General features: G+C 40.7%; 1 long non-coding RNA gene across 1 annotated transcript in view; it reads right to left on the bottom strand.

Moving 5' to 3' along the window:
- LOC120322902 overlaps window positions 1–4,358 on the bottom strand; it is a 35,525-nt gene extending 31,167 nt beyond the window's left edge. Inside the window, exons 1-2 of the long non-coding RNA XR_005562856.1 lie at window positions 4,213–4,358; window positions 3,289–3,363 (exon numbers count right to left, since the gene is read on the bottom strand). This is a non-coding gene — a long non-coding RNA (uncharacterized LOC120322902). The remainder of the gene's footprint in view (window positions 1–3,288; window positions 3,364–4,212) is intronic.
- Between the last annotated feature and the right edge of the window lie 12,868 nt (window positions 4,359–17,226).

Consider the following 17,226-nt stretch of genomic DNA (forward strand, 5'->3'; position numbering starts at 1 on the left):
AAGGCACTAGGAGGAGCTCTAATTGTTCCCCAAAAGAGACTAATTACCAGCTAATAGCTATTAAAGTAGGCTCAGTTTACTGGGTTTGTTAATGCAGATTTTGTGTAAAAGGTTCAAAATACATCCATAGCACAGAAACACAAGTTTATTACTGGAGTTAAAAAAGACCTCCTACAGAACAAATGTTATCAATGTTTCTTGTTACTGTGGTCTCTCTCTCTACATATTTATCTATCTATATATCTGTTCACACTGTTCATCCTGTACACATACATTGTGTGTTTCCATCAGAAGTTGAGTGGTGATGGCTACAGGTGACTTGGCCTCCCAGGCTCATAATACATAATGATGCACACATATTATATACAATTTTTTTTTGTTTATTTTCAACAACACTATGCTGACCAGAGGTAAAAGGCAACACTTCGTAGAAACCTAGTTTGAGAAAGGCATTTTAATAATGTCTTTAACTCATTAGACATGCATATCTAAGCTGGATGTGGTTAGGTACCAAAAACTGCATTACAGTTACCATAAGTTGTTACCTCTACACAGCCACAAACACCTCCTGTGGTTAGCAGTTTCCTCCTTGCAGCCCAAATCACCATACAGACCACATCTGCGGTGTCATGTCCACACTGCACTTGCAGCGCTTAGTATCCATTCTGTGATCTCAGGTGTCTTCATCTCACCTGTGCACTTCCTTAGTGCAACACATGCATTGCATGCACCATTTGCCTGCTCGTGTCACAGAAACAGACACCTAAAGGATGGCTCCTACCTGCGTGCAGCACTCTCTGCAATGACATCTGCACTCACTGATCTGACCTCTACATCCACTGCATTTGCTCCTTGTACTGCTGCCAGAGAGTCTCTGACATCTTCTGTTCCCAGTTTGTGGGCCTGGCTTTTTCCTGCAGATGGGATCACAAGAATTGCTCCACAGGTCCTAGGTTTTACTCCAGGTTAAGGACCTGAGCTGCCCATCAGGTACATGGGTCTGCTGCGGTAGGCCAGCTCACCCGAGCCATCACCAGTCTATTTCTGATGGGAATGACTAATGCACACACAGTGGGTGCTCTAGTGGTTAGGGTGCAGCACTCTCACCGCCATGGCCTGGGTTCGATTCCCGGTCAAGGGAAACTCCCCCGGGCAGATGGAGCTCGTCAGCCCTGTAAGGCCATCCATCTAAGAGAAGGTCACTCTAAACAAACCTACGTCCCAAGGACTTCGCTGCCACTGTCCAAGCTCGCTCGGCCCGGCAGATGAACCTCAGGATTAAAGGGTGGGCTCAGTTCAGCGCACACTGTGTCTCACCTAAAAAATCCACTGCACAGGCTCGAAGGGTAAAAGACCTTTCCCAAATCTTTGTTCGCGAAGACTGGCCATGATGATGGATGAACAACAGTGAGATCACAAGTTTCTGGATATCAAAGAGCCGAAAATATGCTATTAGAACTAACACGCCCTTTCCTGGGACACCATACTGCTGGAGACAAGGGTTACCAATGCCCTCCAGAGTCATGCCATCACTAACTCATGAAAGAGAGTAGAGAAATCTGTGCATGTCCACAATGAGCATCTTTGGTGGGGAAGACTGACTAATTTGAATTTTGGCATCCCAAATATGTATAAAATAAGGTTGGGCAGGCCCTACTAGCCAGGGACCCCTCAGCGTCATTGGGGCCATCAGCAAGAACTGACTCCCACTTGTCATCTCCCATGAGGTTCCTACCAAGAACTCAGTTGCAAAGGCTACCTCTCCATCACACTTGGAAGACCACTGAGAAAGATGAATACAGCAGCTGCACTTGTGACACCAAGGTCTTTAAGAATTCCTCTCTTTACCAGAAAGGTAAAACCAAGATCCTTCTCCCAGGCACAGACACCAGCCTACCCAAGGTTCAAATACCAGCCTAAGGCTTGGCAGATACTGTATGTCTCCCTCTAACATAATCACGCAAGCGCTCACTGCTGCGCTTCCATCAGCCTTGATCACTTGAACACCTTGACCAGTGTATGCATTTGTCAACTGACCACATTATGGCAAACCTTAAGGGACTGGGTGAATACCAACAGCCCCAATCCTGAGTGCATCCGCTTCCCCAAATATGCAGAAGTTCTGCAGTAGTCCCCAGGATAGTTTCCTAAAGGAAATTACTACAATTTCAAATTGAAAGGTCAGCACCATGAAGTGAAGAGCCATTTGTACACAACTCAAATGCTGAAAGAGGCGGTTGTCACAAGTATAAAAAAAAGGTTTCAGAGGTCCAGTTCCAGATGTAATTTGTACCTCAAAGATTAAAAACTCTGCAGCTGGCACTAGTAACAGTCTGGCAGCCATGAAAGCTGAACAGAATCCTGACAGTCCTGTGGAGATGATATTTCTGCCTACACTCAGAGGCAGAAGGTATTGCTACACAGATCTGTGTTTAAGGAAACTGAATTTTAAAAAAACAGCCTTGGCAGCTGTTATAGACAAGGCTGAGAGACCAGTGAGGCCAACATCTGCCCATGCAGCTTGAAGAGGTCAGCCCAGTCAATAACCCTAATTCTGAAAAAGAATCTCCTCTCCAGCTGTTGTAGCACCCATTTTGGGAATTTAGAGCACAGATCCAATCACCTCTACCTCAAAAGATGGGCTCTAAGACATCCCATCTTGTACTGAGTGTAAGAGAATCTTACAAGTGCAATGAAATGCCAACATCAGGGCATTTCAATGGCTGTATCATTCTAAGTGTATCCATTCAAAAGCCCAAGACATAAACATTTTCTTTCTTCAGTCCAGTTGATGATCACTAAATGATATTCCCTCAACAATGTGGTTTTCCTGCATTCTACCTTCATCTTGACATCAGGTATCTCACCTCTGCATCTCCCTTCAGTATCCAGAAGGAATCTTCTCATGCATGAGTGACTTGGATGTTTCGTCCAATTCTGTGTTATCTCTATGTTTTTCTAATCTGCCACTTCTTTGGCTAGATAAGGCTACAGAGAGACTGTGGCTTCTGCTTCCACTCAGCTTGAGCGTCTTGATCATGCTCAACATTCCCCCAAATAAAGAGGAAAAATAAAGCTGCTAACATGCCACCTTCTTATACATCAAGGCAACATCCTCCTCCTCCTTTGCTACAAGTCCTTGAAGTAGTTAACTTGACAAATATCTACAAATTCAACTTTAACTATATTCAGTAGACACTACCCCAACCCACATCGTTCCAATAATTCTGAAAATACATGTGCAGAAGAAGTTAGTCCTCTTAGGCAAGTAAGCCTTTCTTTACATACCTTGGAGTCAGTGGATATACTTGACTGTCCTCGCAGCCTACTGATTTCACACTTGCAGATCTGTTTTTGCAGCATCTGGAAGAACATGGCCATTGTCAGAAGTCAGGAGCTAGTACATGTCCATGAGTGATGCAAATTTTTATTTTGTCAGCTGAATTGTTATCTATGGTAGCACACAGTGAGGAAGCAGAGAAAGGGTACTTCCCTAAAGAAATATTTCAGATGTTTTGGATGCTTGTGACACTGAGCAAGAGCTGGAGAAAGGGAATTAGAATCACTTTGTGGTGTCAGAGCTGTCACATAAAACTGAATTTCAGGCAGGGGAATTTAGGAATGGGAAAGATAAAGTGAGCTGTTTGTAGGCAGGTCAAAGGATAACACTCAGAATATCAACAGTATGAAACTGTAGAAAATGACAGCCTTTGCCTCCATCTGTCCAAACAGATTTCTGTGCTGAGTTTGGTTTTGGCAGGGAATAAAGAGCTTAGACAGGGACTCTAGTATTAAAACCTTTTCTCTTAAGTCCAGAGCTGCACTTGAAGTCTGTTGATGAGCTGAAGAGGATAGCCTTTCCCTCCAGAGAGTCATTGCACCACCCTTTGAAGCCAAAACTTGTTGCAGCTGGCAGTAACACAGTGCATACATACAAATAAAGCTAAAAAGGACAAAGGAATGAGTTTTCTATGTTGACTACCCATGTCTTCAGTAATGTCCAGGGACTCTACCTGGTGAACTACTGAGTGGTTTGATGCTGTTTATTGACTTCAATAGCAATTTTAGCACTAGCATCACACTTATCAACTCCAACTTGAGCTGTTCAGCATCAGCTTGACTTGTTATTTGTCAGTTATTTTCAAGCACTAGCAATAATCTCACACTACTTAGACTTGCTTCAGGTGTTGCTTCTTTCCTCCTTCAACTTACCAGACAGAACTGCTTCCAGACTTCCATTTTAGATATTGGCTGGCCCAAACATCATGGCTTCTGTTCCTAAAATCCAATTAGATTCCACAGCATCATCACTGCAGGTTTTATTCTGATGTCTGGTGTGCAAAGATGGCAGCACAAATCTATCTGAAATCATATAACACCATAGAAGGTTTACATGAGTGCTACAAGGGTATGAATTACATTAAATATCTTTAAGAACAGCATAAAAGACAAAGTCTTCAAAATAGTCATCACAGCCTTGTAGGTGTTCTACCCAGGCCTCTCATGAACAATTTCATGTATCACTAAGTTCAATTTATGTAATGATGTAACTTTGTATTGATCTGCAGGGGGGAAAAAATTAGATTTTCAGACTATTTCATACTATGCAATTAAGTATCAGCTGAATTTTGTCATTGACTGGCTTACGTTCATCAGTCTGTGCTACACACAGCTGCCACAAAATCATACTTGCTGAAAAGTTATATAATTAGATTCTGTTCAAGCACTGCTGGGATTCTGGGTATCTTCACACCATCCTTTTCTTTTGTACAGTAGATAAAAACATTAAATAACTTCAAACTAGTGCTTGACCATTTATTTAGTATAAAACCATTGTTTTTCTATTTTTCCAGATTGTGGTGCCCTCTCTCATGTCACCAAGCTGTTAGCTTTTTCAATTTTGCATTGGGGTCTCCATAATAATATTTGTTCCATGCTGACATTGAAGTGCCAGAGCCTGAGACAGACCAGAATTGACTTACAGATGAATCCTATGCTGTCCCTACTTGATATAGAAAAATGGGTGAACCTTATACATAGCTTAGTTAGACTGCTTGTGCTAAATATGAACCTTATACATAGATTAGCTAGACTGCTTATGCTAAGCATTATTATGCCAAACCATATATTTAAGGAACCTTTCACTAAATGTTGTCTGTTAAACTGGATGCTTAAGAAATTGTGGTATACTCTTGTGACTGTCTGCAAGATATTTTAAGGACCTTTAGGAACCTCGCCCAACTGAGACCTGGGTTGTGGCCAAACCCTGGTCTTGGGTAGTTGGGAAGACTGTCATCAGATGTTTTCCCATAACAAAATATACAAGTCATTCTGACTTGTCATTCTGACAGCCCTATAAAAGCTGGACCCCCTCACAGCAAAGATGGAGACCTCACCTATGAGTGGACGCACCGTGTAGGACTTCCCAGTTACTGGGAGTGGTTCTCCAAACCTTCACTGTGATTGGGGCTCCCCAGCAAATGAAGTGGTCTGGATGATGGTAATGTGTTAATGGGGTAACTGGTGATGTATCTTTCTTAATCACTGTTCTTTGCTTGTATAGTAATGATTAGATGCATTACCTTGCTTTGTTTGTTGCCAAAATGGTGCGTGTGCTAAGCTTATTGCCATATTAAATGCATTATTTTGTTTTTGTGTTGTCTTAATACTGCTAGTAAAGTAAGACCCTTCCCTCTGCTGCTGTCTGTGTCCTCTCTATCGCCCATCAGTTAGCAAAACAGACATTAATACAAATGTTTTCTAGTTTGGAAAGGAAGAATTCAGTGAGTTTTCAAAATATAGATAGAGACTGGGATATGCAGTTGAATGAAGTCTGTGTGAGGAAAGCAGGACAAAATAAAAGTATCCTTTTTTAATTTTATGTTCAGCAAAAGGCAGTGCCCACCCATCACTGCCCAAGAATTTAGCTGCTCTAGGATCTGCCTCTTAGACATCCATAAAATTAATTACTTCTCCAGTGAGGCTGGATATACCATTGCTGCCTCTACTAAAAGTTATGTCCATTGTGTCTGAATCACACAATGCATCTGCATCAGCTTTGTATCTGTGTGTGCTCATGAGCTGAGATAGTCCTTCACAGGCTACATATCATGCAGTTCTTATTCCCATACCTCCACAGGAACAAGACTCTCACATAGTTACCATCATTATATTGCCACTAGTCAGATATCAAAAGCCACATAGTCATTGAATAGCTGTACATTTCTAGCTTTATGCAAGCATTTGGAATCAATCCATTCAGCTGACTGTCGTCCTTAACCAGCTATTAACTCTGGAGAAGGTGCAAGAAGCAGAACACGTCCATATCAAACCATTAGCAAACTACAAAGCTACCTGATACTGTGTATACTATTCTTGCATAGGCAGGCAATTAACGTCAGTAGGAGAAAGTTTGAAAGCTTTCTATAAATAACACCAATGCTCCAGGAAGCAAGGATCAGAAAGTAAGTGCTCAAATGCATGTTCTGAATTCAACCACAAATACATTTCACCTTAACAGAGATGAAAGCCTCTGTACTGCTAGTACAAATGTCAGCCTTTTGTACTGATAGACTTTTACACCCACTTCTACCCCAGTGCATAGAGATCATTGATATTATTGACATTTCACATCAAAAAGGTGTTTTAGGCTTAGCCATCTATACTCCAAATATCTCCTCACCCCTTCAGAAGAGTGAGGAGTGACTTAGTCAATAAGCAAAAGGTATGGAGTTTTGTGAAAGAAAGGATCACAAAATCAACAATATGGGGCTTAGGCATAGTCACCTCCAGCACTTACAGGTAAGGCAAAGCAGTTCCTGCAAAGCACCATTATGGAGAAATTCCCACAACCCTTTTTAGTAAGTCAGCATGCTGGGGTGCCTCACTGAAGTGCTTCTATGCTGATGCACACAGTAGGGGAATAAATGGGAAGAGTTATAGATCTGCATGCAGTTACTGGACTATTACAATGGTGGAATACATGCTCCGTGGGAAGAACAAGCTAAGGAGACAAGGGAGAGGAGTAGCCCTTTACGGGAGAGAGGAGTTGGACTGCATAGAGTTCTGCCTGGGGATGGAAGATGAACCTGAAGGAACTGGCTGATGTAATTGTGAGGCTTCTCTTTATAGTCTTCAACCAGAAAAACTGGGAGAAGTGCCTGAAGACCAGGGAAAAGCAAACGTCACTCATACCTTCAAGAAGAAGGACCCAGCGAACTACAGGCCAGTCAGACTCAATTTGATCCCTTGGAAAGTGATGGAGTAACTAACCCTGGAAGCCATTTTCAAGCACATGAAAGACAAGAATCATAAGGAAGAGTCAGCATGGATTCACCAAGCAGAAGTCATGCTTGACAAGCTGGATAACCTTCTATGATGAAATGACTGGTAGACAAGGGTAGAGCAGTGGATATAGTCTACCTAGACTTTAGCAAGGCTCCCAACACTGTCTGCCACAAGATTCTCACAGGGAAGCTGCTTAAACTTGAGCTGGATGAGCAGCCAGGGAAATGGAATGAAAACTGGCTGAATGGCCAGGCCCAGGAGGTGGTGATCAGTGGCATAAAGTCTAGCTGGAAGCCAGTAACTAGCAATGTACCCCAGGAATCAATACTAGGTTTAATCCTGTTTACTATCTCCAGTAATGATCTAGGTGGTGGTGCAGAGGGTACGCTCAGCCAGTTTGTATGACACAAAACTGGGAGCAGGGGCCAATATGCCAGAGGGCTATGCTGTCATCCCAAGGGACCTTAACAAGCTGGAGAAATAGGCCAACCCAATGAAGTTGAGTAAGTGCAAAATCCTTAAGCTGAGGAGGAACAACCACGTGCACCAGGACATGTCAGGGGCCACCCAACTGGAAAGGAGCTTTCTGAAAATGCAAAGGGGACAGAGTCGGAGTGTGTAAAGGGGACACAGTCAGATTCTTTTCAGATGTGCCCAGGACCAGAAGCAATGGGCACAAGCTGAAACACAGGTGACATTGTTCGAATATCATGAAACACTTTTTTACTATGAAGATGACTGAGCACTGGCACAGGTTGCCTGGAGGGGTGGTAGAATCTCCCTCTTTGGATACACGGTTATAGTGCTGGGCAACCAGCCCTAAGTGGCCCTGCTTGAGCAAGGTGGGTGTACCAGATGACCTCTAGAGGTCCCTTCCAATCTCAACTATTTTGTGATATTTATTGCTTCCCCCTCAGCTTAACTAAGCTATATTGGGACTTTTTCTCATTGTGGTGATACCTTTCTTTTCCTCAGCTGCACAGACACTTTGGGGCAAATTTCTCCCCAGCATTTGCTCAGCAAAGCCACAAGTATCAGATTATGGCATCACACAAATGAGTAAGAACGGATCTGCCTGATGGTAAGGTTTGATCTGAGCAGTGCAAGCTTCAGCATTGCTTCCAGGAATTATTGTCTCAGGGACTTCCTGAGTCAGAAGCGAATCTTTGTACTTAATAGTCATTGACATATTTCTCTTCTATGAATTAATCCAATCATTTTTGGAACACATGTAAATCTTTAGCATCCACAATGTCCTGTGATGACCAGTTTCACAACTGAATAGCATGTTATGATGAATTATATTTTCCATTTGGTTTGAACCTACCATCAGCTATGTGGTTTTGACACCCACTAATTCTTGAACAGAATGAGGATGCAAGAAGTTCCCTATTCAGTTTGTGCCATTCACAGCTTTATACAGGCATAACCCAGACCAGTTCTCTCTTTGAGACTGAAGAGCCTGGATGAAGACTCAGCAAACTGTTCCTCATACAGGAATCATTCCATTCCTTGATCAGAAAACCAGCCACCTATTAGATAAAACATTTCCAGTGTAACTATGTTCTTCTTGAGATTAGAGGACCAATTATAAAATGTTCAAGATGTCAGTACACCATAGATTTATACAGCAATATATCCATTTAGTGATGAACAGTTCAAGAAAGAAAAGAGCACAAGAAGAGGATGTTGCTGAGAGAGGATGATGTTAATTGCATCTAAGCTTCACAATGGAGCATGATGGCTTTAGAGCTGTGAATAAGCCTGGGAAATGCAACATTTCTACATAAGGCAGTGAAAAGGACTCTTAGGACAGAAACAGCAGCTGCAAAGAGAGGAATAAGTAGCATCCAGCAAATTTGTTTTAACCATTCATGAGATAAGTCACAACCACAGTGTTGATGTTCAAGACCATACAATCAAAAGTTACAGCTGAAATATTCAGTGACTTTTCAACTGTTTGTACAACAAAATGTGAACATGTGAACAAAGACCAAGTGAACTTTTGGTCCTCCATGTATAAAAAAAAAATGTATTATAGTCCTATTTCAGCAAATATAACAAACAGGAGACCAAGAAACTTTATTCCTCAGTTACTTTTTTTTGGAAGAAGCCAGAAAGACTTCAGATTTTTAGGAAGACCTAAACATCCTTGACTCTACCACAGCATACAGGCACATGCCATTTACAAAAATGCTGGCTACTCCAGTGTGTAGCAGTACTGTGCTTAAAATTTGGCAACCACTCAAAATTTCCTTATTTTGACTCCAGAAGAATAGGTCTTCTCATAAAATTTCCACATTTCTTGTATTTTCAGATTGCTACCTTCATCAGCTCTATGCTTCCACTGTTTGCCAGAGCAACTGAAGCCTGTAAAATATCATGTTAGCATGGAGTAGCAGGAGTCACTGGATTTTCACGGTAACTATCTCCAAAACAAGCTCATATTATTCAAAGATGTATTCATCAGCAGGAAATGCAGACCTGACAGCAAACACAGCAAACACATGGTGCGTGAAGCTTTTCCAAATAAACAATGATTTTAATTTGCTAAAGATAGCTCAACATATTGTGGCAATATCAGGAAGCAATACTCACTCTGATTATTTTCAGTAACATCTGTAAGCAAAGTGCACACTGAGCATTTTCGCCCTAATGAAAACTTTCAGGTCTAACACAAGAATTAAAATAGAAACTGAAGATCTCAAAACAGAACCCTCAGGTTCACCTCTGAGGTTTACAGAGGAAATGAAAAAACAATGCAAGATTGAACAATAAACACAAGGCCAAATAGAGGGATTATTGCAGTGAGTGTAGTGAGGCTGATAAATGAGGATGAATTCAATGAACTTTTTTGTTAACCCTCTCTGCACTAAGAGGATAATATGGATATGCTAACATGGGATGTTTAAGTTTCATTCAAGAATTTTTCAATAAGTAAATAAAAAAGAAGGAACAATAATAATTTTGCCATCAAAAACAGACTTTACATATTTTTTTAAAATTCCTAAAGAAAAGGAAACTGACAGAAACACCGATAATGTCAGATCATTGTGATCATAAATATTTTATTAAACTCTTCTTGCAGCCCTAGCCTTGTAAAACCTTGTACTTGAATATTGCTATTTAAATCCAATCACTTCAGTGTTTTTGTCATCCTTTGGCCAGTATCAGAGTAAATCACTGCCTGCAGGTAGTTTTGGATTATGATGTACCTGAAACAAGGTATATTTCATCCAGAAGTGTTTGTAAATAGTTTATCTGGGATTAGTTCTGTAAAATCAATCTGAATTTTAAGAATTTACTGAAGATTTTGACAGGAAAATGAGCAAGATTTACACGTTCCATGATCCAGATCTGGATCTGTAGTTAATGTTCCACTACAAATATTCTGTCCTATATACTTAATTTTAAAAAAATTCCATTTTTGGTGGCGATGAGAAAGATAGCTAATTACAGTTTCTTAAATTAAACTAGCTCTGCAACAGATATTTTGGAGGAGTTGGCTATGATACATAATGCTTCACAGTCTCTCTTTATGACTCTGTCCAAAGTCAAAATCTGATTAATTGCACAGTAAAAACCTTGAACAATCTCCAGACAAACAGAAAATACAATATGCCAAAATTGGTTGAATCCAAAATCTTTCAGTGCACATATTTCAAAATAGCTCAAAGCACAATTTTTTACCAATAAAAAGACTAAATCAAATTATAATTGATCAAATAAGGACAAGACTTATCTACAGCCATTTACAACCACTGTGATCAAATGCAGAAAAGTAAAGCTATAATAGCAATACGGGGGATTTAGACTTTATTTCAGTGGGGCAAGCAATACAGTCACCTGAAGAAATGTATTTGTAATAAGAGTGAAATCATTTTAGCTAATGAGTATTAAAATTAACTCTCAGCTTCAAAGACTTCTTAATCATGGCCAATACATTGACACAGTACCTTCTATCCACTGTTTTGTGGGAAAAGGTTAGCAAAATGCAACAGCAAGAAGCTGCACAAAACAAGGCTTTAATATGATGCATGTCAAAAAATGAACCAAAAATGAATAACTTAAAGATGGTGCAATACGTTTGGAAACTCCGACAGACTGAAAAGCAATGCCATTCAGCAAGACTGAACCAAGATACTGTTGCCTGGCTGCTGACCCTGCAATTTGGGTGACTAGGTGAAAACTTCACAGAACTGAGAAGCAATACTAAGTCTTTGAGTATAACATCAGCAGACATTAAGACTTTCTGAAATCTGTCAGCCACTAACACACATTAAGTCCATGTGAAAGAGGTTTTTTTTTTTTCAGTGATTTTCATAAATATCCTAGGAGCTTTTAAAACTTCAATTATTTTTGCTTCACTGATACTTTAAAAAGAGTTCTGGCAATAATAATTTTTATTAATCATCTAGGTCCAAAATCTTTACTTATGCTCATTCCTACAGAATCACAGAATATGCTGAGTTGGAAGGGACCCATAAGGATCAACGAGTTCAACCCTTAGCCCTCCCCAGGACCATCCCCAAAAGTCACACCATGTGCCTGAGACTATTGTCCAAATGCTTCTTGAACTCTGTCAGCCTTGTGACCACTTCTCTGGGGAGCCTGTTCCAGTGCCCAACCACTGCCCAAAAGGTGAAGAACTTCTTTCTAACATCCAGCCTAAACCTCCCCTGACACAACTTCAGGCCATTCCCTCAGGTCCTGTCACTGGTCACCACAGAGAAGAGATCAGTGCCTGTCCCTCCTCTTCTCCTCACAAGGAAGTTGTAACTGCAATGAGGTCTCCCCTCAGTCTCCTCTTCTCCAGGCTGAACAGACCAAGTGCCCTCAGTTGCTCCTCATACGGCTTCCCCTCTAGGCCCTTCACCATCTTCGTTGCCCTCCTTTGGACACTCTCTAAGAGCTTAATATCTTTCTTATATTGAGGTTACCCAGATTGTCATGAAACAAAAGAATCCAAAAGCACATGGGTTGGACACAAGCCCTTACTCTGCATGACTGCTGAGAGATCAGAAATGAAATGCAAATAATTAATGAAAGCCTGAGAATTTTTAATCTACAACTAAGGAATGAGATTATCCAGCTGTGAGTTTGGGACTGACCTCTTTTAATAGAATGGATATATTTGAGACTTGGGCTTTTGGACTTTGCAAATGAGCCATAACTAAGGAAAAGAAACTTCTGCTGTGAGAGGAGAGGATTATGGTGATTTGGCTGCTGTTCATGAGATCCTCTCCAGCACTGCACAATTTTTGGGGGGACTAAATTATTCTGGGATGAAAAAATGAGTTATTATTCTGAGAGTATTTATAAAGGTTGATTTTATAGAAAGTACAACTGCTGGCCAATATATTGACAACACAGGAACTTCTGGAATACTCTTGCAGTCTCCAAATACTTACTCCTGTCATTATACCCTCAACTCATGCATCTAAATACGAACTAATTTTAGCTTGATAATAGACACGGGGGGACAGTATTCATCAAAAGGTTGAGGCCATACATCAACAATAAGTTACACTTCACTGATTACAAAAAGTTAAAAAAAGAAATTGAAAGTCTTATTGTAGACTATATTTGCAGGAACCAAATGTCGCTTTTTATCATAGAGGAAGGAGGATGCCAGACTTCCTTGAAGTGTTAAACACCAGTTATCGAATGCACAACTAGAAATTCTTCAGGGAATCACCATGCTTTGAATAGTAACAGAAGTTCATAGGTCTTTTCTATAAGACTCTCTCATACAGCAGACAAAACCAGCTCAAATAATACTGTTAAAAAGTACTTGTGACTGAGAAATTAAGTTTGTGTCATGTGGGACTGTTGGCTGACTAGACAAGTGAAAGCAATGCTGCGTTCTTCTATTCCAATACACACCCTCTGTAACCAGTGTTGTTTAAAGACATTGTCTACATCAGAACTGTGGCTGATTCTTCAAGCAATTCAGAGAAATTTGCCAGGCAGCCTACAGATGGATTTCACGTTCATTAAGGAAAGAAAGAAAGAAAAAAAGAAGACAAGAAAATAGATCAAATACAGACTTGTTATTTCAGGGCAGGGGGGCAGGAAGGAATAGTTCTACTTTCCTCTTACTTTTTAGGGAGAGAAAAGAAAAATAACTGCAAGGTACTTTGTCACTCATAGTCTTATTCACAATGAGTCAGACACATGAAATTCTCACATGAACAGTTGCAGACTTTCTGAACCAGCAGCAGTGACTGTCGCTTTGCGCACAATTTCAAGACTCCCAGTGTACCACCAACCAATTAAACCATTCTCCCCTAGGAAACAGCAAAAAGTGCTTTACAGGCTGTGTCTATGTTACAAAATAATCCTATAAAGCAAGTCTGGGAGTAGCCAGACACTTTATCTGCATATTAAATACCCCACCAATTCAAGTGGCTCAGTCTAGAATGAAACTTCAGAGTGACTGGGGTAAGATAATAGCAGGGATTGCTTTTCAGAGGTTGTATGGAGAAGATCTTGCTAATATCACATCACCTTACTTGCCACAGTCCACCACTTGCCTGTGCCAATAGTCTTGAGGCTTCCCAAGCTCAGACACATCTCAATACTATATCCTAAGGCATCCTATATTCCACCTTCCCTTCTTGCTGTAGAGTCACTAACCTAGCAAATTGCAAAGGGCCTTACCCATTATTTTGGGGCAGAGCCTGTCTTTGCAGCCACAGCAGGGGAATACCAGAGCCCAGTGTTACAGCCTATACCAGCATCACAGAGAATAAAATGAATAGTGAGCTACTAACACAACAGGGAGGATGTTCAGATGCCTTTCCCTGCTATGATGAGCTGTTTCAGCTGCATGCAGATGCAGAAGCACTTGACTGCATGTTCAGTCATCTAAGATCAGGTCTCTACTACTATGGAAACTAAGTACTGGAAAGGGTGATGTGGTCTCTATGTCAGGCCCTCAACTTGACCATGCTCCTAGCAGAATCCCATCCTTCCAGTCAGGCCTGCCTCCCTTTCCTCTATGCAAAGCCTCTCAGCTTCCACAGCACCAAACTTCTTTGGTCCTGACACCTCTTTATTGGCCCTCCCCACATATCATGTGAGCAGTGGCTTGGGGACACTCATTCCTGAGGCATCACAGTGTTCAGGTGGACACAGCCTTGACCAACACATATGAAGGCCTCACTTTCTTTTCTGTTTAAGAATTCAGCTGAGATAAAGCTTATTTAAATTAATATTTTTCCATAGTAAACATCTGGCTCATATTGTTTTCCTATAAAGACATAGCTACATAAGAGCCACTCATGTATTTCAAATAAATGTTTCGTTCTCTGTGATCCTGCAGGGCCAATTGCACAGTTCCCCCTCTAGCAGGTCCTACCAGGAGTTAGTGGACAGGCTTACTAGTGCTGTAGGTAACCAGCTCCTAATATTAATTAAAGTGCTATTCAGCTGAAGTGAATGCCAAGTGAATTCTGAGAGAGGCTTAATTACACTGGTGATACTGAGTGAAACAATAAGGACCTTGTACTCAGTACTCTTCTTAACAGAGTGCAAGAGAAAGAAGTAAAATTGCACTCTTTCATTTCCAGAGTTGGAATATCACCCACTGATGTGGTAGGAAGCCTGCCAGAAAGCCAACCACTGCCAGTATTGATAATACCAAGATAGATGCCCATTAGTGCAAGCAGCTGTGCTACTGGAAGCACTTGGTGTTGCACTCTTGGTGCCAAAGGCTCTACTGTCTTTCTCATGAGCACTTTGACATACATGCCTTCTTTGGAAAGAGGCAAAAACATGGAGGGCTTGGCACACTTGTGGTGAACATTAACAAAGATATTTCACTGACTTTGTTGTGGCTTGTGGTTTTTATCTTACTGCTAAGATAAGAACAGCCAGCATAAATAGACTTGATATCACCAGAAGCAGTACAGGGACTACATGAGTGTGCTATGTTTACATGCTCAGTGTCAGTGACAGCACGCTATCACATTATACTGCTCACACAGCAATGCATTTACTGAAGTGATTTAAGTAGTTTTCTGCCAACTGCAATGTAATTTCAACACTACAGTCAGTTACACACAGTCAATGGAATTGTACCATTAGGAAGTTTATATAACATAATGCTTTTCAAATCAGGTTAATAATGCTATATCACAGTATTTGACAGTGCCATTATAATTTTTTTGTCAGCATTGTGGAATACCCAAGACAATCACTAGTGGGAGCAGCAACAGGGATGGCAGGCACCTGGCCAAACTGGAAGAGGGAGGGGACTGGTGTTACAGCCAGATGTGGCAGCAGGGCTTGACCTTCTTGTCACATGGAGGCCTGGCACGAGTCCTGTCTTGGGGCAGGCACCACTTGTGCCTCCAGAGGACCACAGGAAACAAACTTGCCAAAGTCAAGCCAGAAATGTCTTAGGGAATAAGAGGAGTTCTTTGAGGGACAGGAACAGGAATAGAGAACAAAGACTGGAGAGACTGAGAAGCTGGACTGAGAATATAAGGATTCTATCTTTGAAGAAAAGAGAGATGCTAAGTTATGCTTTGAAAACTATGGACTGGGGTTAAACCAGAGGGATATTCCCTTCCACTCCTGTTATTTGCTTCACCCTTGATTTCTATCACCCTTCTATTGGTGATAGAAATTAAGAATTATTGTGAAAATAGAATAACAGTATTGCTTGATCCTAGCAGCATACTGTTATACAAAGCCTTGCAAAAAATAATTAATTCATTTGATACAGTAGGTAATTTGTTGAAATATTCATATACAGTAAAATTTATTGGGTCTAAAACTGTTCCAAATATCAAGAGAGAAAATATCAACCAGAAGCTCCTTGAAGTGACAAGAGACGAGTTTGAAGCACTTAAATACTAAGCTTCCAAAGGAAATTAATGAACACTACTCTCACTACCTTAACAAAGGAAACAAAGAGGCTAGGCCTTACCACTGTCATTGCAACAAAGGCTAAACCAATTTCAGTCAATACTTTAAGAAAAGTACTTGACTAATTAAGAGCATTACCAACTAGTACTCCTTTATTTTACTTTGAGAATGTTAGTAGATAGAACTTTTTTTCCAGTCTGAAAAGGCAAAAAATAGATAAGCAACTAATTTAGAGAGATATCCTCTTGGCAAATGGAATGGGAAGTTTTACACTATTTCAGTGGTAAGCTAGGACCTGCTACATGATAGCTTAGCTTTTACATTTCAGTTACTTGATACGGCACCAAAATGCTTGGACAGGTATAGGAACACTGATCGTCTAATTATCAATCATTTTAGCTCCTTACAAATTCAGTGAGTGCTCCTTTGAACAATTGCTATATTTAAACTAATGAAATGGGCTGTTGTAAAGAATCATAGAAGCAAAGAATGGCTTGGGTTGGAAGGGACCTTAAAGATTCCAACCCCACTGGCCATGGGTAGGGACACCTTCCACTAGACCAGGTTGCTCAGAACCCCATTCAACCTGGCCTTGAACACTTCCAGGGATGGGGCATCCACAGCTTCTCTGGGCAACCTGTTCCACTGCCTCACCACCCTCACAGTAAAGGATTTCTTCCTAATATCTAATCTAAACCTACTCTCAGTTTGAAGCTATTCCCCCTTGTCCTGGCACTACATGCCCTTGTGAAAAGTCCCTCTCCATCTTTCTTGTAGGCTCCCTTCAGGTCCTGGAAAGCTGCAGTTAGGTCATTCTAAAGCCTTCTCGTCTTTCATGTAAAAAAAAATTACTTTGATTTATAACTAGTGCAAAAACACCTACTGGACAACAATGTATCCTCTGGAAGAACTAAAGACAGATCTATTAAACCTAAAAATATTTGTAGAAATTAGAAAGCTCATATTTTATAATCACTGACCAACCCAATAAGATATTTTTCCTATAAACTGACAAAGTAAATACTGAAGTAATATGAATAACTGTCTACATAAGGGCCAAGA

Source organism: Pipra filicauda, unplaced genomic scaffold (genome assembly GCF_003945595.2).
Source record: "Pipra filicauda isolate LSUMZ 115617 unplaced genomic scaffold, ASM394559v2 scaffold167_size3244652_pilon, whole genome shotgun sequence".
NCBI lineage: Eukaryota > Metazoa > Chordata > Aves > Passeriformes > Pipridae > Pipra > Pipra filicauda.